The sequence below is a fragment of the Thalassophryne amazonica genome, chromosome 1 (genome assembly GCF_902500255.1).
Source record: "Thalassophryne amazonica chromosome 1, fThaAma1.1, whole genome shotgun sequence".
NCBI lineage: Eukaryota > Metazoa > Chordata > Actinopteri > Batrachoidiformes > Batrachoididae > Thalassophryne > Thalassophryne amazonica.
This window is the reverse complement of record NC_047103.1, coordinates 172,331,390-172,354,290: the sequence shown is the minus strand read 5'-3', so window position 1 is coordinate 172,354,290 and position 22,901 is coordinate 172,331,390. Positions and strand designations below refer to the sequence as shown.

The 22,901-nt window shown below is 42.9% G+C and overlaps 1 long non-coding RNA gene across 1 annotated transcript in view; it reads right to left on the bottom strand.

Annotated features, from left to right (window-relative positions):
- Positions 1-422: 422 nt before the first annotated feature.
- Positions 423-22,901, bottom strand: part of LOC117520919 — an 82,842-nt gene continuing 60,363 nt past the window's right edge. Inside the window, exons 2-5 of the long non-coding RNA XR_004563816.1 lie at positions 4,617-4,670; positions 3,922-4,002; positions 2,977-3,054; positions 423-838 (exon numbers count right to left, since the gene is read on the bottom strand). This is a non-coding gene — a long non-coding RNA (uncharacterized LOC117520919). The remainder of the gene's footprint in view (positions 839-2,976; positions 3,055-3,921; positions 4,003-4,616; positions 4,671-22,901) is intronic.

The window sequence follows — 22,901 nt, the reverse complement described above, 5'->3', positions numbered from 1 at the left end:
GATAACAAGAACCTAAACAATTTATAAATACAATAAGACAGTAAATTAACATTTAAAAAGTTCTGTAATTAACACGGAATAAAAGGGTTGAGTTCTTCTTCTAAAAACTGTTGAGGTCTAAGGCTCTAAAAACATTCTGGACTCACACACTATTCAAACTCATTATAGGAACTTTGCATAATTTATTAACACCCTTGAAAAATGTCAGCTACCTATTTTGTAAAAACACCCCAATCTAGAGCCCATGGATCCCCACGGACAACACACTAGTGTTAAATTAAAGGTAAAAGTTGATGTTGAAGCTTTGGACTGTTTCAGTTTAACACCACTGTCATAGAAACACACACACACACACGGCGATACTGTCCAAATACTTATGAATCTAACAACTTTACTGTACTGCAGTGCTACAAGAAGACAACAATAAAAAAAAGAGGTCCAAGAAGCAGATTTGTTCTTTTAGTTCTACCTCCTCTGATCATGTGGAAAATCAAATGTTGCTTATTGGCTCATCTTCTGTCATCAATACAAACACAAACACTGCTGTCTGCTACGAAAAGACGTTCAGCCTCGGGACAGAAACATCTTGTTCAATCTGCATATTTTCCACGGTTTTTGTTGATTTCGGTGCAGCGATCCATGTCAACACTGACAGAGACGTCCACAAAAAGTCCCTGACATCATTCAAACGGGGAGGGACGGGGACACAAAGGACAGGAGGGGCAGGTCTGTGGATGTGACGGGTCAAAGGTCTCTGTGAAACCTATGCTGGACCTCAGAACCTCAAACATCTTTTCCTCAGTGTCCTGTTGCTATGGCAACAGATCAAGTCCACAGGCTGTAAAGGAAGCACAGATGGACAAAATAAGACAGCATCTTTAGAAGAATATTTATCTAGTAATGAATAAACTTACATTTATTGTAAAAAGAAAATACTGTTGTTTTCCCTCAATTTAATGTTGTTATAGTAAAGTAAAGTTTATTGTTCAAATTCATGTGTTCATTTGAAAGTCAATTTACTGCTCATTTCAGAGCAAATAGATTGCCCGTTAATAATTCTGCAAAAAACAAACATTTTTAATGATTTTTAATGTTGAAACAAACACATTTATTTTAAAAGTTAATCATTTTGCATAAATGTATCAAAGACACTGAGTCTCTTTTTTTGTTATTAATGTTTGCATTCATTTTGATCATTAAAAATAAACAAATGGGACTTGACCCTCGACTTTAACAGGTCGTATCCACACGTGTTAATTACTGTGTTGTAGTTTATTTGTTTTAATCTAAAACTACAAATCTATGAATCAGTTTCAAGATGACGCTGCCCATGAGTACATCCACCGCATCTCGTGACCGCACCACCGCATCACGTGACTGCATGTCGTGACCGCACCACCATCATGTGACCGCACCACCGCATCACGTGACTGCATCTCGTGACCGCACCACCATCATGTGACCGCACCACCGCATCACGTGACCGCATCTCGTGACCGCACCACCGCATCACGTGACCGCACCACCATCATGTGACCGCACCACCGCATCACGTGACCGCATCTCGTGACCGCACCACCGCATCACGTGACTGCATGTCGTGACCGCACCACCATCATGTGACCGCACCACCGCATCACGTGACCGCATCTCGTGACCGCACCACCGCATCACGTGACCGCACCAGCGCATCACGTGACCGCATCACGTGACCGCACCACCATCATGTGACCGCACCACCGCATCACGTGACCGCATCACGTGACCGCACCACCATCATGTGACCGCACCACCGCATCACGTGACCGCATCACGTGACCGCACCACCGCATCACGTGACCGCACCACCACATCACGTGACCGCACCACCGCATCACGTGACCGCACCACCGCATCACGTGACCGCACCACCACATCACATGGCAACCACGCAGGCAACATCTGGTCCCTTGTCACTTCTTAGAACTAAACATGATTGATCTGCTGCAGCCAGGTGAAATGTGGGCGTGTCCCTAACCAGGTGAAAGGTGGGTGTGTTCTTGACCAGGTGAATCTGAATCTCACTAAGTTACCATTCATTGGACACAAAGTCCACAGAGACCTGCTACCAAAGACATCCAGTCCTCACCTGAAGTCACTGGTTAGAGTCCAAGTCCGACAACCAGACAGTAAGACAGGAAGCACCAGGACCATAAGGACTTGGAGCTTCATTCTCCTGGAAAGATATCACCATCATCAAACACCTCTGACCTTTGAACCCATGACTCCATACGATCTTCCCAGACGTCTCTGGATCTCAAAGGTCGAGGACCCAGAGACATGAAGGTCCCTGCTGAGATCAGTGAACATCTCTGCAAGTTCAACACTTTGACCACAAACAGAGACACTTCTGATGGATGAGTCCAGGAAGTCTGGACGCTAGTCTGGCTTAAGGACCATCACAAACCCACAGACTCAGGTTCCTCACTCAGCTCCTCAAACTGATTCCACAAAGATCACATCATCGTCCACAAAGTCAAAGTCAGTAAAATGTTTCTGTCTGACAAAGACATGAAGCTGCTGGTTTCCACAACCTGCTCCAACACGAAACAGAATCCCCCAGTTGGTCCTGGTATGCAGTCGAGTCCTCGAGCAGGGACTGATATGGTCCTCAGAAGCTCTGTTCCAGTTGGAAAGCAACAAGATTCAGTTAAATAAAATAAATCCTGAGCTCAAATCCTTAAAGTCAGGCTCAGTCTGGGTTTGGCAGATCACTTGGTCACAGATCGCTGGCGGACAGTTGGATAGTGCAGTTATTTCTAAAACAGAAGGTTCCCAGTTTAAGACCTATGTGTGCGTGTTCTCCATGTCAGTTCAGGAAGAACATCTCAGAAAAAATGGAGACGCTGAAAGGACAGAGTTTTCTGAGGATGTGATGGTTTTGTCTCGTTAAGATACATGACATACAGACGGTGTCGCACCGTGTCGGGGTCGCACCGTGTTGGTGAAATCATCTGTCTGTGCAGGGTGGACTGGAGGTCAGGCGGGTCAGCAGACGGACACATCTTTTATAATCTGCAGAGAGTAAAACCTTTGGTCACTCACAAGCTGACATGTTCAGGAAAACCAGCTTTCAACTTTTTAAGCAAAATCAGAGGTCAAAGTTTACTAAACTCGACTTTCAGTTCAGGACATCTGCAGGTGTCCAACATTCACACAGAAAAACCTCACTGTGGACAAAGGAAATGTTTACTGGATCCACCGTGTCTCTGTCTATCCCAGACTCCTGTCAGAAGATGGACATCTCAGATTCATCTGAATGGGTCCAAGACAGAGGAAACCAAAACACTAACCTGGATTAGGAAAGACCGCAAAGAGGGTAAACTCGTACTCTGTGAGAGTAAATGTCCAAAAGCTGTTCATAACAATGACAATCTTGTAGACTATAAAATACACCTGTATGTGTGTCCACCTGTCCACAGTCCAAATACTTATGTGCCTGAGTGACAGACTCTGTGTCTGTCCACAATGTCCCAATATGGACCTGTGTAATTGCAATCTCCACCAGTAGACACTTCTAAGATGACAGTAGGAGAAAATTAAATTTAATTAACTGATCTTCAAACCTTTACATCATTGAATCCAGGAACCTGTTAACTCCAAACCTGGATTATCAGAGGCAAAGTATAATCATAAGTGTTGATGAAATGTCACACCCGGGCACCAGCCGGGTAACCTGACTTTATTAACCTGACTTTAGTTGAACAGAACGAGTGTCCTTGTTGGTCTTCACTAACAAGCTGCTGCAGTCGCACAAACACTCGCTATTAGTACGATCGTGTCAGAGCACCAGCAGCTCTCGTGACCTGATCCCGTGTGTTGATCTTGGACAGATTTCCTGTGTGTGTGTGTGTGTGTGTGTGTGTGTGTGTGCGTACTCACAGGCTGGTACGCTGCAGTCCCTGGAGCTATGATAGAGTCTGAAGAAGTGTTTTCTGCACTTTGGTTTGACATAAAGTGGCCCTGAACACACACAAATCATTTACTTAATGACAGATAATTAGCATTAATGTGTGTTGACCCGTCGCAACATTATTTCGACAAGGCAGCAGAGGCTCAAAGAATGGAGAGTAGTTGAATCTCTCTGTGTCTCCATGAGTGACACGTCTGTGATGACAGCTGCCTCCATCCAAACCCAGAGTGCACGCCATTAAAGCACCTAGGGCTCCACCTCTTTGCTGATGATACACTGCTTTATCTGAGAGTGAATCCTCTCCTACATCAGCACCTCTAATTGAGCATCAGTCAGATTCAGCTCACAGAAATCCTCAGCTCGTCTCTGATGGCGATTTTTAAATAAGCAAAGAATCAAATGACTCATGGACATAAACATGTGACGTGTGTGTTTCCTGTCTGCCAACACGTCAACGAGAATAACTGCAGATAAACTATTTAGTCACAGCTGGATTCTCTTCAGCATCTGTTCTGCCGAAAGTGACCACAAACAAATCAAATCAAACATTTTCAGTTTCAAATAAGATGTTGATCCAAACTTTTCACAGACAAAGTGGCGACATCATAAAAACAACTGTGACAGATAACAATGAGCGTTCCACGTGTTCTGGCCGTGTTCGTACCTGCCAGGTATTTGATGAACTTCTCTTTGTGACGTGGATCTCTGGGATAAACGTCTGAAATAAAAACAAGAATACTGAACATTTGACACCAAGAAGTGACAGAATCATAACGGTACAAAGTTTTAATGATGAAAAAGTTGACAAACACTGAGTCATAACACCCAACTTACGATAATAAAAAAGTGGAATTCATTCATTTTTTAAACCCACTAATTCCAATTAAAGGTCACAGGGGTGGAGCTTAACCCAGTGGTCACTGGGCGAGAGGCGGAGTTCACCCCGACAGGATAAACACATTCACACCTACGGTAACTTTGGAGTCACCAGTTCACCAAAGCTGCCTGTCTTTGGAAGTGGGAGGAGCCAGAAGGAACCCATGCCAACATGGCAAGAACATGCAAACAGGAAGGACCCAGATGAACACAAACCTGGGACCTTCCATCATTAGTGCAAACCACTAATCCACCGTGCCGCGCACTCAGCGCAGTTCTTTTTATCCTTTGTAATGCAGAATAGACATGATACAGAGAGAATAAATATGGACAAATGTATAGTTTATGACAGCAGTGTGGGACATATTAACTTCTACCAGAGTGGTGAACATCATAACTCACCACGTCATAAACTCTGGTCAGCTCTGTGAGTTTGCACTGGTGTTGGAAATCAACAGATCCACCACACCACGGAACCGCCTTGGAGCCTGGATGGCAACCACCCAGACACACAACCTGTCAATCCCCAACTCTTCAAAGTAACCATCTGTCTGCTGCAGTCAGGTGAAATAAGGGCGTTGTCCAGGTGAAACGTGGGCGTGTCCTCGACCTCCAGCTGCTAGGGTCTTCAACACAATCATATTTCAGTGATGTTTTTGTGGCTGCAGAGGCAGCGCTTCTGGATAAATGAAAGCTGATTCACTAAACCTGTGTGTGTGTTTCCCTTCATTTCACATGACCGTGACTGCATTCAGCACAGAGCACGTTTAAAACCTACACTAACACACTCCTTTGCATTATATGCAACAAGTCTATTTTATTCATGTTGATTGATAATGCAGTGCTGACAGAAGGAAGTAACTTCTTTTTCAGTTTCATATATATTTGGTTAGCACAGCTAAAGAAAAGTTAGCTTCCATAACTGAAAACGTAACTTTTATAAAGCTAAACTGATAAACCCCTAAAAAAGTTTCTGGAAGTTACAGATAAAAGCTAAACTGATAACTTTCATTATTATCACTTACTGAGGTGTTGCTGGGTGTAGCGCAGATTTACATTTACGCTACCTGGCTATACCCGCCCGCAGCTGCCCGCTGTGCGTAAACTAATGACGTCATACCGCGCAGCCCAAGAACTGTCTGCAGAGGAATATATATATCATACATTTATACATTTTAACAACCTGAAAGCCACCAAACCAGTTAGAACCAAACCCTGGGTTCCTGGACAGTTCCTCTGTGTTTCTTCTTGCTGGTTTTATTTCTTCGGCGGCTTACAGTCATTTTGACGTCACTGAGTCCAACTTTACACTTTTTGTTCATCCGTTTGTCTGCAAAATCACTCTTTTACACGTGTTAAACTGTGTTTGATTTCAAAGGAATGAATCAAAAATCAGATTATTGTTCGTTTGCAGCCCTCATAATAACGTCAGTCACAGCTTATCGCCTAAATGTGGAACTGCACAGAGAAAACCAAAGGAAAAAAAAATACAGAAGGGGAGGTTTGTTTTTAATGTGATGAGTCTGAACACAGGCTGAGCTCATGTGATCCATCGACCTCCTGTACTGGACACAGTTCTGAGCCAAACTACATCTGCTCCTTGAGACTAAATGCTGCAAAAAATCTTTCAAACAGATTGTCATCCGTCTGGACGTGATGTGTTTTTTTAAGCACAGCGCTGATGTTGTCAGTGGAGTTCACACAGTCTGGCTGCACAACAGTTGTCTTCCTACCGGTGCGGCCCCGCCCAGCGCGTAACGCCATCGCGAGTCCTTACAGTACTCACTCCATTGAGGTTTCAAATCCCACAAAATCTTGTAAAGTTTTGTAGAGTTCACCGCTCTGCCAGATGTCAGTAACACTGAGAACTGCAGTGAGACACTCTGATCAGGCTGCACACGGACAACACCATTAACATAGCAACATGAAAATCTTTGTATATCAGCACTAAAACTCTGGTGAATATATTCTCTGGGTTTTGAGACGATGTTTGTTCCAGAGTTATATATATATATATATATATATATATATATATATATATATATATATATATATATATATATATATATATATATAAATAGTCTGAAATTCAGATTGCGTTTATTAAATTCCACGCAGGTTAAACATAGCAGACACGGATTATTTGGAATATTTGTTTTAGCAAGTTTTCAGGGTCTCATGGATGCAGTCTCTTATTAACATGATGAAAAGTGTAAAAAAAATGTACATTTTAGTAGTATAATGTTCATTTGTAATTGTTGTCATGTGGATTCTCTGTGCTGTTTTGACTACAGAGACTCTCTGGTGCGCAAGCGATTATGGGATATCTCAAAAGGGTGAATTGCCCCACATTCACTAAAAGTGCTGCTGACTCATTTCACAAATAGAATTTTCAGTTTTCAACTTGCCTTTTTTGTACAAATGAAAAAAAAAAATACATATTTACAAATACAGATTTATTTGTAACCAACACACACACGTTTCAGTTATGTGTGTTATACCGAGTCCAAACACCAATGACAGGAAACTAATTTTCCCATAATGTATTGTGGCATGCGTGTCTGTAAATGCTGAAACACTTGAAATTAGTGCATTACTTTAAAAATAAAACATACAGATTTCATTTTGTAAAACGACAGAAGTGACGTTATTTCAATAACGTCCAAAATTAGATTGTTTAAAATTTTAACCATAAGTCAAAGCTGTCTGCCTGTGCATGACTCCAGTGATAGCCTGCAAGTCTGTACGGTGTGAAGATAAATTATAACTTTTTCTCCTCTTCCTTTTTCTCCTCTTCCAAGCAAAATATGTCCACGGATTCAAAGTTATCAGACATAAATATCGGAAGCTAATTGCTCCGCTGATGGTTTTCAAAGTTATCTGAAAAGCTAATTGTCAGGAACTGTGAGGACGTGGCACAACAGGCAGGTGGACACAAAAGCAGACTCATCGCTCAGAGGTGAGGTTTAGAAAAAGGTTTAATCAAAAACAGGCTCCGGTTGATACACTGGGTCACAAGCAGGCAGGTGGCGGTACAGACAGTCATGAGGCGGCGGCGTGGTCAGTAACAAGCAGAGTTCCAGCACGGGCAAACAGGTGTATCGGAGGAGGCAAAAATAGTCAAAAAGAGTCAAAAAAACAAGCAGGGTTCAGGCACAGAGAAGCAGGTTAACTGGCTCAGGCAAAAGGCAAGGTCAAAACAGGCAAAGGTCATACATGACAAGAAAAACAGACTATGGCACAACAACAAGAGGCTTGGAACGAGGCAAGACGCACAACAAACTAGCAGTGAGCTGTTGAAGACAAGGGGTTTAAAAGCAGAGGATAATCAGGGCGTGATGAGAAACAGGTGCAGGGAAGAAGGCGTGGCTGGACGAGACAGAGGAGTGACAGGTGGGCGTGTCAGAGCAAGACAGGAAAGTGAGTGACAGAACAAACGTGAAACAATAAGGAACTAATGATACTTAAAATACACACAAGAAACAATAAATGAAAAAAGCAGAAATAGAACAACAGAAAGTTAAAGGATGGATCTAAACTCAACAAAATCTAAACTCAACCTCAACAAGTGGCTGAAGTGTACCAGAAAAAGCTGAGGGACTAACGTCTAAGGGACTAACCAGAAAATAAAGGATGAAGACTAAACCAGAACAGAACTCAACAAGTGGCTGAAGTGTAACAGATAACGCTCAAAACCTAACGTGATCACACAGAATGACAAATAAAAAGCAGGAGACTAAACCAGAACAGAACTTAACATGGCAGAAGCATCACAGATAATAAAACCAAGACTAAAGTGGAAGAAACAGAAAATAAACACTCAGAGTCAGACAGAAGGACAAAGAGAGGGACAGAAACAAAGACTGGGGGACTAAAGCAGATTCTGGGCTAAAACATGGTCCAGGGCTAAAACATGACACTAATCTGCTAACAAAAACATTAGCTTCGATAATTAGCGGTTAGCAGATTAGCGGAACTGTGTCCACCGCTGTACACACACACACACACACACACACACACACACACACACACACACACACACACACACACACACACACACACACACACACACACACACACACACATATATATATATAAATTAAATAAATAATTAATTAATTATTAATAATTAATATTCTAAAATTCAAATACGCACTAGCTGTATTTCTGGTGGATGACACATGTGATTTAAACTTCTTACTGTAACGCTTTGCACGTAAGCAAATGACTTTTATGCATCTGTTTCCTTCCTGCTCACAGAGACTGTGCAGGTGCGTAGCCAGAGGGGTGAGGGTGGGGGGGCATGTTTGGGTGTTAAAGGTATATGGCTTTGGTGTGGCGCTCTATGGTCATTCATGTTATGACACATCTGTTTTTCTTTTGACTTTTTACACTCTGCGTGGAGACGTAACTCACACCTTCACACACGATATTGCTATGAGCAGCCTGACCTCCTGCTCTATCAAGCACAGTCTGATGTTGGTCTCTGTCCCGTGTCTCTTGTGTCCCTGTCAGTTTCTTTGCTGTTGTCACAATCACAGTATTGATGAGCACCATCACTGTTTAATGGTGGCTGTTGATGTAAAACAAAGGGGACAAAAAGTGATGCTTACATATTAAAAATTGAAAATATTCTTGATGGTCTGAGCTGTCTGTGACTCACACACGACAACATCAGGTTCAATGTCATTTCTGCTCCCAAGACACCATTGCTGTTGGGATATCCGATGGTTAAGGCGTCATAACTCCCACACTGATTGGTCTGTTGTGAGTTGGAGTTCATTTTGCCACTCCTCTTGTTTGCAGTCTGCTTTGTTTTCCACAGAGGGTGCTGTTGGCTTACCCAGTCCTGTGCCGCTAGATTTGTCTTCTGTACCATTGATTACCATGGGTGAAGTTTTTAGTAAAGATCTGGCTCTTTCTCTGCCTCCCCACAGACTGTACGACTGTGCCATTGATCTCCTCCCTGGTGCCCTGTTGCCTTCTATTCACTGGTATGAACTGACTGGACCTGAAAGAGAGGCCACGGAGAAGTACAGTGGATCTGATCCACTGCCGATTTTGGAACTTTTCCCACCTACAATGAATGTAGAGGTCTGTAATTTTTAACATAGGTAAACTTCAACTGTGAGAGACAGAATATATATATATATATATATATATATATATATATATATATATATAAATCAGAAAATAACATTGTATGATTTTTACTTACAACCAGGGCTTCATTTGAGAGGGAGCAAGCCGAAGCGCGCTCCGGAACCTTGGACGTTGGCTCCGCCAGCTATTTATACTGGATCCGTGATCCACCACCTCTCTAAAATATAAAAAAAAAAATCACCACGATTGCTCTCACTGCCACTCATACCGCCGCCCTGCTGTCTACTGTGCGGAATTGCGCCAAATCTGGCAACAGGTCCAGAGGCTACGCCCGCTGTTTTGATCCGGATGTTGACCGCAGAGCTCCGTGGCCACCGAGAGAGGACTTGGATTCTTTGTGGGTCCCGCATCCGTACCCCCGGAGGCAGTGAGTGAAGGGAGAAGCCGCGCATTGTGTTCTGCGTGTGTCTGTTTATAATATTCTCGCACAGAAGAAAAAAGAGAGTGTTTACACAAGAGAGAAAAGTGAGAAAATGTTAATGCCTGTTTGAGAAAAGTGTGTAGTGAGGGGTTTTACAGCCTTAAAACAGTGCTATAAGTGTAAAGCCGCGTTCACACCGGGCGCGATCAGACGCTACAAATTCGCGTGGGTCGCCAGGCGACGGACGTGCCTCCTTCGCCCGGTGTGTCGCTCTGCTTGGGTGGACTTTCGCTGCGAAAATTCGCCCTGGTGCGTCATCAAATAGGAGGAGCTTCCATTCCGCTCGCCGGCTCCAGTTGTCAGTCAAGTTAACATGACGGACCTGATCACACGCAGCGAGTTGTTGTGAAAAGCTCCCAATACAGGGAGTATCATTATTTGCTGCAGGAGCTGTGTCTGGGTGATGGCCGCTTTCAGCGGTCCTTCCGCCACTGCGGGACCCAGTTTGAGGATCAACTGTCCCATTCGCGCGCGCACATGTAAACAATAAAAAAAAAAAAAAAGAAACTCCGCTGCTTGCTGCAGCTCACTCCTCCCCCAAAAAACTCTGTCATAATTGTGTTTAGAAACCAGTCACCATTTGCTTTATTATACAGCTGTGTAGTTAATAAGTAAAATAATCTCCAGGACGATTCGCACGCACGTAAAATAAAAATAAAAATAAACTCTGCTCCCCGCTGCTGTGGGGCTGCTGCTTGCTCCAAAAACTCTGTCATAATTGTGAAATAAAGGACAAAAGAGACATAAGTCCTGCTCACAGGCTGCTACCAGAGACAGGACATATTCACATCTTCAGTCAAACTCCAGACATCTCCACGTCACTGATTGGTCATCGCGGCGCGACGAGACGAAAAAGTTCAGATTTTTGAACTTGGGGAGGAGGGCAACGCGACGTGACACAATATCGCGCCACAAACACGCAAAACGCTCAAAATCGCTTCACTCACATCGCTTCACTCGTCTCCATCGCGTCGCGCTGCGCGGTTTGGCGCCAAAACGCGTAGGCCTACAATACATGCCCAGTTTATTTTCGGTGTGGCGCACAGCGTTGTTCACAAGCCCCCCCCTTTTTTTTCTGAACCGGAGCCACCCATCCTCTGTGCTCCGGGACCTCCCACTTTACAAATTAAGCACTGCTTACAACCCCAATTCCAATGAAGTTGGGACGTTGTGTAAAATGTAAATAAAAACAGAATACAATGATTTTCAAATCCTCTTCAACCTATATTCAGTTGAATACACCACAAAGACAAGATATTTAATGTTCAAACTGATAAACTTTATTGTTTTTGCACAAATATTTGATCATTTTGAAATGGATGCCTGCAACACATTTCAAAAAAGCTGGGACAGTGGTAACAAAAGACTGGGAAAGTTGATGAATGCTCAAAGAACATCTGTTTGGAACATTCCACAGGTGAACAGGTTAATTGGAAACAGTTGAGTGTCATGATTTGGTATAAAAGGAGCATCCCCAAAAGGCTCAGCCATTCACAAGCAAAGATGGGGTGAGGATCACCACTTTGTGAACAACTACATGAAAAAATAGTCCAACAGTTTAAGAACAATGTTTCTCAATGTTCAATTGCAAGGAATTTAGGGATTCCATCATCTACAGTCCATAATATAATCAGAAGTTTCAGAGAATCTGGAGAACTTTCTACGCGTAAGCGGCAAGGCCAAAAACCAACATTGAATGCCCGTGACCTTTGATCCCTCAGGTGGCACTGCATTAAAAACTGACATCATGTGTAAAGGATCTTACCACGTGGGCTCAGGAACACTTCAGAAAACCATTGTCAGTTAACACAGTTCGTCACTACATCTACAAGTGCAAGTTAAAACTCTACCATGCAAAGTGAAAGCCAAACATCAACAACATCCAGAAACACCGCCGCCTTCTCTGGGCCCGAGCTCATTTGAAATGGACAGACGCAAAGTGGAAAAGTGTGCTGTGGTCTGATGAGTCCACATTTCAAATTGTTTTTGGAAATCATGGACGTCGTGTCCTCTGGACAAAAGAGGAAAAAGACCATCCAGATTGTTACCAGCGCAAAGTTCAAAAGCCAGCATCTGTGATGGTATGGGGATGTGTTAGTGCCCATGACATGGGCAACTTACACATCTGTGATGGTATGGGGATGTGTTAGTGCCCATGACATGGGCAACTTACACATTTGTGATGGCACCATCAATGCTGAAAGGTATATCCAGGTTTTGGAGCAACACATGCTGCCATCCAAGCAACGTCTTTTTCAGGGACGTCCCTGCTTATTTCAGCAAGACAATGACAAGACACATTCTGCACATGTTACAACAGCGTGGCTTCGTAGTAAAAGAGTGCGGGTACTAGACTGAGCTGCCTGCAGTCCAGACCTGTCGCCCATTGAAAATGTGTGGTGCATTATGAAGAACAAAATACGACAACGGAGACTATTGAACAACTGAAGTTATACATCAAGCAAGAATGGGAAAGAATTCCACCTACAAAGCTTCAACAATTAGTGTCCTCAGTTTCCAAATGCTTATTGAGTGTTGTTAGAAGGAAAGGTGATGTAACACAGTGGTAAACATACCACTGTCCCAGCTTTTTGAAACGTGTTGCAGGCACCCATTTCAAAAAAGCTGGGACAGTGCAGTCAGACCTTAATATTTGGTACAGAAACATTTGTCTGCCATTACAGAGGTCAAACATTTCCCGTAGTTCTTGACCAAGTTTGCACACTGCAGCAGGGATTTTGGTCCACTCCTCCATACAGATCTTCTCCAGATCTTTAAAGTTTGGAGTTTCAGCTCCCTCCAAAGATTTTCTATTGCGTTCAGGTCTGGAGACTGGCCAGGCCACTCCAGGACCTTGAATTGCTTCTTACGGAGCCCCTCCTTAGTTGCCCTGGCTGTGTGTTTGGGGTCATTGTCATGCTGAAGACCCAGCCACGACCCATCTTCAATGCTCTTACTGAGGGAAGGAGGTTGTTTACCAAAATCTCACCATACATGACCCCATCCATCCTCCCTTCAATACAGTGCACTCGTCCTGTCCCCTTTGCAGAAAAGCACCCCCAAAAATGATGTTTCCACCTCCATGCTTCACAGCTGGGACAGTGTTCTTGGGTCGTTCTCATCCTCCAAACTCGGCAGTGGAGTTGATTCCAAAAAGCTCTATTTTTGTCTCATCTGACCACATGACCTTCTCCCATGCCTCCTCTGGATCATCCAGATGGCCACTGGTGAACTTCAAACAGGCCTGGACATGTGCTGGCATGAGCAGGGGGACCTTGCTGCCCTGCAGGATTTTAAACCGTGACGGCATCATGTGTTACTAATATAATCTTTGTGACTGTGGTCCCAGCTCTCTTTAGGTCATTGGCCAGGTCCTCCTGTGTAGTTCTGGGCTTTCTCAGAATCAGTCTATCGGTCTACAGTTTTGTCCCTCGTGTCCTTATGCTGTGTTTACACATAATGTTGACACGTCACGAATGCCACAAAGTATACATTCTTGGCCGCCGATCACGAATGTGATGATTTGAGGCAGAGGTGTCAGGTGTCCTCAGGAACTGCTGCAACCTTTTATGATTAATGGCACGTGTTGCTGGTAAATTATCAGGAACCATTACGCATGGTGAAGAATAATGTTCCGTGTTGTTGTGCGCTATCGCGCGTAACAGCACACGGTTACATTCTGTCACGTTGTGAATGAGGCGAATTGTCTCAACACACACCCATATTCATCCAACCATCAGCTGCTGAACAATTCAGATCGCTCCAGTTTGCTCCTCAAAATCCACAGCAGAAGAACATGCTTAGTTGGGCTCTGTACCATGGAGTGATGCAGAGAGGAGGAGACAGAGAGACCCAGATGTGTGGCTCCATGCGGCTCTTGTCTTGTGCGTTTTCCCAAACATCAGGCACAGCAACAGCAGGTGGAACACCTGCAGGAGCGCGCTGAGGAGCACTGGATCAAGACTTTTAGCTGACTTAGCATCACTGTCCTTCTTCAGCAGACTGCAGCAATGAAACTGAATGCAGTGCAGCAGGGTTTAATTGTGTGCATGTCAGAGAAGAATGCTGTCACGCTCTATTAAGGATCAACACTAATCAAGATGGATCAACACGATCAGTTGCGACCTCCACGACATGAGGTGAAATGAGGGGGGTGCATGACATTCGTGGAATTTTTTGACAACCAAAAACATGCTCCATGAAAATCACGAATATCATGCACCAACACGCACTATTAAGAAACCTATTCAGATGTGTTAAGTCACGTTAAGAATGTCAGGAATGTGCCAAGAATGATGCAAATATGACATTCGTAACACGTCCTGCCTATGAGTAAACGCAGCATTAGACAGCCCTTTGGTCTTGGCTATGGTGGACAGGTTAGAGTGCGATTGATTGTGTGTGAACAGGTGTCTTTTATACAGGAAACAAGTTCAAACAAGTGCCATTAATACAGGTAAAGAGTGCAGAATAAGAGGGCTTCTTAAAGAAAAATTAACAGGTCTGTGAGAGACAGAATTCTTGCTGGTTGGTAGGTGATCAAATACTTATTTCATGCAATAAAATACAAATTCATTATTTAAAAATCAAACAATGTAATTTTTCAGAATTTTTTTTTAGATTCTGTCTTTCACATTTGAAGTGAACCTACGATAAAAATTACAGACCTCCACATTCTTTGTAGGTGGGAAAACTTGCAAAATCGACAATGGATCAAATACTTATTTGCCCCACTGTATATCATGGAGTCCCTGGCAGCTGGCCTAATCTGCCTTTCCTCCACCCCTCTTGGTGCCAGTTTCTTCTTTGTGTCTAAGGAGGACAAGACGCTACGCCCCTGCATTGACTTTTGAGGGTTGAACAATATCACAGTAAAGAATAAGTACCCCAGCTGTTACTCACTTCTGCTTTCGAACCTGTACAAGATGCAACCATGTACACAAAGCTGGATCTAAGGAATGCCTACCATCTGGCTCACATAAAAGAAGGACACTAATGGAAGACTGCCTTCAACTCGCCGCTCAGTCATTTTGAATTTTTGGTGATGCCATTTGGTCTGAGAAATACGCCTACTGTTTTCCAGGGTTTGGTGAATGAGGTGTTGAGAGATTTTCTTAATTGTTTTGTCTTCGTCTATCCCGATGACATTCTGAGTCTTCCAAGACTCATTGGGCTTCATGTATCAACGTGCGTACGGTGATATTTGAGCGTATATGGGGTGTACGCCAAAACGGCTGCACCACTTGGCATTTATCAATGTGGTCGTTGGCGTACGCTGCGCTGAAAATATACACCAGGTCGAGAGGTGGTGTAAATTATACACCAAAATGAACCAGCGCTGGAATCCACATAAAAATGAATATGATCAACATGATAAACAGTGCCATTATACAAATCAATGCATATGTTACATAAATAACACTTTCCTGATTATACTACATAATAATCAATACAAATCCCGCTTTTGCGGGATTGTTGGTCTCGAGCACGATCCGTGGTCACAGCGCTGACTGCAAAGAAAGCGCTGCTCGCCTTTTTCTCCAGAGCCTGGAGCCAGAGCAGCGCTGAGCTTAACTTTATGTGGTGTGATCGTTTTATACAATGAAATTGATAATAACAACTGTAGTGTTGTCATTCGCCTGTGCTGCAACCAGGTTTTGTCATCTCCATTCGTTTGTCACAATAAAATAAATACAGAAATACATTTAAAAAATAAAGAAATCTGACAGATTAGGCGTGTCTTATTAATTGAGCGAGCAAATATCCACATGTCAAGAATTATTGACATGTGAAAAGAGAATACAGTGGTCCCTCGCTATAACGCCGTTCACCTTTCGCTGCCTCGCCGTTTCACGGAGTTTTTAGTCCAATTTTGCATGCCTTTTTTTTTTTTACAGTGTTCTGTGTTCTGCGTATCTGTTTATAAGAATCTTCTCGCCCAGAAGATTGGCACGCGTCGTGATTGGTGGAGTTCTTTTTCTTTGCCGTCTTCCTGGCTTCCATGTCGTAAAATGAGGGTGTGTCTGAAGCGGAGTCTGAATATTTATGGGCGTGTTTATTATAATTACGATTGTTTTCACCCGCCGCATTTATCAAGATCACGTCAGGCGTACTCTGGAAATGGGCAGGTGCGCACTGCTTGATACATGTCACGGCAACATTGGTGTACTTCAAATTTACACTGTAAATTTACGCCACAAGTGCGCAACTTTGATATATGAGGCCCATTCAGAGCACATTTCCCAGGTCCAACAGGTTCAGCAGCAACTGTGGAGAGTAAACTGTTTTTAAAGCAGAGAAGTGTCAAAATGTGGGATGAGGATCAGCACCTCAAAATCTGAGGTCATGGTTCTCAGCAGGAAACCGATGGATTGCCTAATTCGGGTAGGGAATGAAGTCTTGCCCCAAGTGAAGGAGTTCAGGTACCTCGGGGTCTTGTTCACAAGTGAGGGGACAATGGAGCGTGAGATTGGCCAGAGAATCTGCGCAGCAGGGGCGGTGTTGCATTTGCTCTAACGTACTATTGTGAGGAAAAGGGAGCTGAGCCAAAAGGTGAAGCTCTTGATCTACTGGTCAGTCTTCATTTCTACTCTCACCTATGGCCATGAGGGTTGGGACATGACTGAAAGAACTAGATCGCAGGTACAAGCGGCCAAAATGGTTTTCCTCAGGACAGTGGCTGGTGTCTCCCTTAGAGATAGGGTGAGAAGTTCAGTCATCCATGGGAAGCTCGGAGTAGAGCCACTGCTCCTTTGTGTTGAAAGGAGCCAGCTGAGGTGGTTCGGGCATCTGGTAAGGATGCCTCCTGGGCACGTCCCTAGGGAGGTGTTCCAGGCACGTCCATCTCGGACGAGACCCTGGGGAAGACCCAGGACTAGGTGGAGAGATTATATCTCCACACTGACCTGGGAATGCCTCGGGATCCCCCAGTCAAAGGTGGCCAATGTTCAAAGGAAAGGGAAGTCTGGAGTCCCCTGCTGGAGCCGTCGGCCACATGATGTGGTCATGGATAAGCAATTGAAGGCTGTTGATGTACTTTGAAATAAATAATTGTCTGAATGTTTTAGAATTTACATGCAATAGTCATTTTTCCTGTTGCCAGGTGTCACAGTGTTGTGATGACCTTCATCTCAGGCATTATTATGTTACTATGCTGGGTGGGAAAAGTGAGCTTATTCCTGATGAGGTTTATCCCTGAACCATCAGGCTGGCAGCGTGTTACTGAATCACTGCCATCCAACATACGTCTTTCTGCCGTCTCCTCTGTTTAAGACACTCGTAGGCTTCTTAAAAGTCCTCCTCCCTCCTCTTAACAGTTTGGCACCTTAAGAGCTCTCTTAAAGCCTAAGATGCTTTGTGAATAACTTTTTATCTTACCAAGTGAAAATTCTAAGAAAAAACCTTAGAATTTGAGGACTTCTAAGGTTTTTAACCTTTATTAATGTCAGGAAATGCGACTTTTAGCCAGAGGGCGCTTTGTGAATACGGACATGCTGTTTTAAATGGAGTTAAAAATCAACAAAGACTACGGATGCTCTCTTTGAAGAGCCGCGGTGCGTGGATGAGCTGAAGAGGTGCAGGGTCAGGAGGTTCAGGATAGTCCACTGACAAACTGGACCCATGGATCCTGGTCTGAAGCAGTGAAGCCAGGAAGCGTTTTAATCACTTTGCATTTGATTACGACAGGATGTAACTGTGCAGTCAGCTGGTGATGTGACTCAGCAGGTGAAACACTCATTGTGATATTAATAACCAGATGATGAGAGACATTCAGCAGAGAGACTTCAGGTTTTCATCCCACCAGGGTCTTGTGGGACTGACTGACATGAGCTGGTCTCGAGACCCACTGTAAGATCTCCCTGTAAGCTTTGAGTTCTTATTATGACGCTTTATGGTAAAGGCTAAATTCTCCTGCCTGCTGAGGTTCAGGCAGAATGTCCACATGATGTCCCATCATGCACCAGGCCAGACCACAACATAAATCTGAGATGATCAATCTGTCACACTTCATATGCAAATTCAAGTTTCATGCAGCAAAAAAATGAGGCGAGATGCTGCCTTCAAGACCACACAGGAATTCAGAACCTCCCCGACGACAGTTGACACATCTGACATCAAAGACCTCAGAACATCAACAAGACCAACACCCCAACGAGCGCTTAGTCATTAACCTTTAATCATTAAGCTTTAGTCATCAACCTCTAATAATTAACCTTCAGTCATTAACCTTTAGTCATAAACCTTTAGTAATTTCAATTTAATCAGCTTATAAAGTGCCAAATCACAACAAAAGCTGCCTCATGGCACCTCACACAGAACAGTTCAATATAAAATTTAAAATAAATAAGTAAAAATTAAAAAATTCAAATAAATAATTAAAAACATAAGTAAAACTTGGGGTAATGATGAGGCATTTAGCAGGCTGACATCGTTAAATAGGTGGCTGGTGCAATTTTGTAGACAGCAAGGCTTTAGTTTTATTGATAACTAGCCTTCGTTCTGGGGCTGCCGTGGCTTGCTGATGCCGGATGGCCTTCACTCTACTGGGGAAGGCACCACCATCTTGCCTGTAAACATAGATAAAGCTCTACAGGGATGGTAACATTAAGATTTACAGCAGGCCATGGAGCAGGTGATCATGACAAATGTGGGTGTAGAATCCTTTAGCTTAGTGGGGAAATTAGTGCAGGGAGGGAAATTAAACAAGTTGAGACTGTGGCCTGCTTCCGTAGAGGTGTCCATAAAAATCATAGAGGGATATGCTTTGCAAACTTAATACCCATTACTACATTGGATGATGTTGAAATTGAGGATGGCCCAGTGGTTGTTCCAGCAACATCAATGACTTCGTGTCTGCTACCTACAACTCACGTGGAATGTCTCAAACCTAAACCTACTTCTAGGCATCTTATATATGCTACTCTGGAACCACCCCTAAACCCAAACAGTTCAACTGTCAACCCCACTGAGGTCCTTAGTCTGGGTCTCATTAACATAAGATCACTGTCCTGAAAATCATTGTTGATTAATGATCTAATTATTGATCGTCACTTAGCTATGATTGGGTTATGTGAAACCTGGCTGAAACCTGCAGCTGTCCTCCCCTTAAATGAGGCCTGCCCACCGGCATATACATTTAGTCACACCCCTCATGATGCGAAGCAAAGCGGGGGTGTTGCTCTTATTTATAAATCTAGGTTTAGCTTATTAGCTGTTGGGGTCACATATATAACTCATTTGGGCATCTGATTCTCTACTCTGCCCGATGCTACGTATTGCCAAGGTCAGAAGAATAAAAATCAGCCGTATTACTTTGTCACTGTAGGCCTCTGAATTCTTAGATGAATTTGGTGCATTCATCTCTAACTCGTCAATGAGTGCAGATAACATTCTGATCATTGGTGACTTTAACGTTCATATAAATAAGCCTTCTGATCCACTCTGCAAATCATTTATGGAAATTGTGGATGCACTGGGATTTCAGCAATGCATTCAGGACTCAACGCACATTAGTGGAAATACCCTGGATTTGGTTCTCGCACGTGGTATTGCTGTCACGAATACTGACATCATGCCTCTTACATCAGTGGTGTCTGATCACTCACTTATTAAGTTTACAGTTTCGCTGCCGTGTTTTGTGGAACAACAACCTTATTTATCACTACGGTGATGCATCAACTGCTCAACTATGACTGAACTCAAAGCTAGACTGTCTGATGTCTTATCTTCATGTCTGGAAATTGCCCAATCAGTAGACAGTCTTGTGGATAGTTTAAACTCAGTGCTCAAAACTACACTCGATATGATTGCACCACCTGTGTTAAAACCACGCTCCCCCAAAACACAGTCACCTTGGTTCAATGATTACCTGCGTGACCTCAAGCATAAGGCAAGAGGTCTAGAATGGAAATAGCGTAGTTCAAAATTAGAAGTATTCCACCTTGCGTGGCGTGATGCTATCTTAGACTATAAGCATGCACTACTGGCTACAAAGTGGACCTATTACTCTGATTTGATCAACAAAAACAAGCATAACTCAAAGTTCTTTTTCAACATGGTGGCAACACTTATTCATGGACAACCACCTGTAGTTCGCTCTCCTTTTACAGCACAAGATTTCCTTGATTACTTTGAGAAGAAAATAGAAGACATCAGGTTGAACATATCCCAGCATGCCTTAACCCAGCCACTACACCCTGATATTGAGGTGGGCGCCACTACTGAGGTATTACCTAGATTTACAGAATTTGATAGTATCTCACTAGGCATGCTGACAAAACTCATAATGTCAACAAAAAGCAGGAATGGTCTATTTGAAGAGTTTCAGTCAGGTTTTAGAATTCATCATAGTACAGAAACAGCATTAGTGAAGGTTACAAATGATCTTCTTATGGCCTCAGACAGTGGATTCATATCTGTGCTTGTTCTGTTAGACCTCAGTGCTGCTTTTGATACTGTTGACCATAAAATTTTATTACAGAGATTAGAGCATGCCATAGGTATTAAAGACACTGCGCTGTGGTGGTTTGAATCATATTTATCTAATAGATTACAATTTGTTCATGTAAATGGGGAATCTTCTTCACAGACTAAGGTTAATTATGGAGTTCCACAAGGTTCTGTGCTAGGACCAATTTTATTCACTTTATACATGTTTCCCTTAGGCAGTATTATTAGACGGTATTGCTTAAATTTTCATTGTTACGCAGATGATACCCAGCTTTATCTATCCATGAAGCCAGAGGACACACACCAATTAGCTAAACTGCAGGATTGTCTTACAGACATAAAGACATGGATGACCTCTAATTTTCTGCTTTTAAACTCAGATAAAACTGAAGTTATTGTACTTGGCCCCACAAATCTTAGAAACATGGTGTCTAACCAGATCCTTACTCTGGATGGCATTACCCTGACCTCTAGTAATACTGTGAGAAATCTTGGAGTCATTTTTGATCAGGATATGTCACTCAAAGCGCATATTAAACAAATATGTAGGACTGCTTTTTTGCATTTACGCAATATCTCTAAAATTAGAAAGGTCTTGTCTCAGAGTGATGCTGAAAAACTAAATCATGCATTTATTTCCTCTAGGCTGGACTATTGTAATTCATTATTATCAGGTTGTCCTAAAAGTTCCCTGAAAAGCCTTCAGTTAATTCAAAATGCTGCAGCTAGAGTACTAACGGGGACTAGAAGGAGAGAGCATATTTCATCCATGTTGGCCTCTCCTCATTGGCTTCCTGTTAATTCTAGAACAGAATTTAAAATTCTTCTTCTTACTTATAAGGTTTTGAATAATCAGGTCCCATCTTATCTTAGGGACCTCATAGTACCATATCACCCCAATAGAGCGCTTCGCTCTCAGACTGCAGGCTTACTTGTAGTTCCTAGGGTTTGTAAGAGTAGAATGGGAGGCAGAGCCTTCAGCTTTCAGGCTCCTCTCCTGTGGAACCAGCTCCAAATTCAGATCAGGGAGACAGACACCCTCTCTACTTTTAAGATTAGGCTTAAAACTTTCCTTTTTGCTAAAGCTTATAGTTAGGGCTGGATCAGGTGACCCTGAACCATCCCTTAGTTATGCTGCTATAGACTTAGACTGCTGGGGGGTTCCCATGATGCACTGTTTCTTTCTCTTTTTGCTCTGTATGCACCACTCTGCATTTAATCATTAGTGATCGATCTCTGCTCCCCTCCACAGCATGTCTTTTTCCTGGTTCTCTCCCTCAGCCCCAACCAGTCCCAGCAGAAGACTGCCCCTCCCTGAGCCTGGTTCTGCTGGAGGTTTCTTCCTGTTAAAAGGGAGTTTTTCCTTCCCACTGTTGCCAAGTACTTGCTCACAGGGGGTCGTTTTGACCGTTGGGGTTTTTACGTAATTATTGTATGGCTTTGCCTTACAATATAAAGCGCCTTGGGGCAACTGTTTGTTGTGATTTGGCGCTATATAAATAAAATTGATTGATTGATTGACTGAAACCTTTAGTCATAAACCTTCAGTCATTAACCTTTAGTCAATAACCTATAGTCATTGATCTTTAGTCATAAACCTTTAGTCATTGACCTTTAGCCATAAAACTTTAGTCAATAACTTTGTCATTAACCTTCAGTCATAAACCTTTAGTCATTAACCTCTAGTCACTGACCTTTAGTCATAAACCTTTAGTCAATAACCTTCAGTTATTAACCTTCAGTCATAAACCTTTAGTCATTGACCTTTAGTCATAAACCTTAAGTCATTGACATTCAGTCATAAACCTTTAGTCATTGACCTTTAGTCATTAACCTTCAGTCATAAACCTTTAGTCATTGACCTTTAGTCATAAACCTTTAGTCAATAACCTTCAGTTATTAACCTTCAGTCATAAACCTCTAGTCACTGACCTTTAGTCATAAACCTTTAGTCAATAACCGTCAGTTATTAACCTTCAGTCATTAACCTTTAGTCATTAACCTTCAGTCATAAACCTTAAGTCATTGACATTCAGTCAT